This window comes from Atta colombica, unplaced genomic scaffold (assembly GCF_001594045.1).
Source record: "Atta colombica isolate Treedump-2 unplaced genomic scaffold, Acol1.0 scaffold52, whole genome shotgun sequence".
In the NCBI taxonomy this organism is placed as follows: Eukaryota; Metazoa; Arthropoda; class Insecta; order Hymenoptera; family Formicidae; genus Atta; species Atta colombica.
Genome location: NW_017259542.1, coordinates 1,739,264 through 1,739,714, shown reverse-complemented (window position 1 = coordinate 1,739,714; position 451 = coordinate 1,739,264). Strand labels below are relative to the sequence as shown.

Genomic DNA, 451 nt, shown 5'->3' with positions numbered 1-451 from the left:
GAGAGAGAGAGAGAGAGAGAGAGAGAGAGAGAGAGAGAGAGGCACCGGCATGTATTGTAGGTAGCTATCTGTCGTATCGGTGACAGTACTTGTATCGGCGCGTCTCTCTAACTGTAGCGTGTCACGCGAAGTGCGCCCGCCACAGCTGCTATCCGTAAATTGATCAGCCCTCCATTTTCTATTCCTGCAATTGCACCTTGTCAATCTAGAGTTAGAAAAGCGGTGCGAAACGGTGGCGATCATGCTGGTCGATAGGCCGATAATTATGGATTAGTAGGACGTCGCTGAACATATTAGTACAATAAATAACGCAGGTATATTCGACGGTGAGAAAGGCGACTGACTTGAAAATTAGATTTAGACAACGTCGAGCGTGTAATATGAATTCACAAGTTTATTATAAAAATTTGATTATTATGATTAAGTTTATGATACATATAGAACAAGAATG

The 451-nt window shown here is 42.6% G+C and overlaps 1 protein-coding gene across 3 annotated transcripts in view; it reads left to right on the top strand.

Moving 5' to 3' along the window:
* LOC108691821 (forkhead box protein O-like) overlaps window positions 1-451 on the top strand; it is a 169,196-nt gene that overhangs the window by 81,716 nt on the left and 87,029 nt on the right. The window lies entirely within an intron of this gene.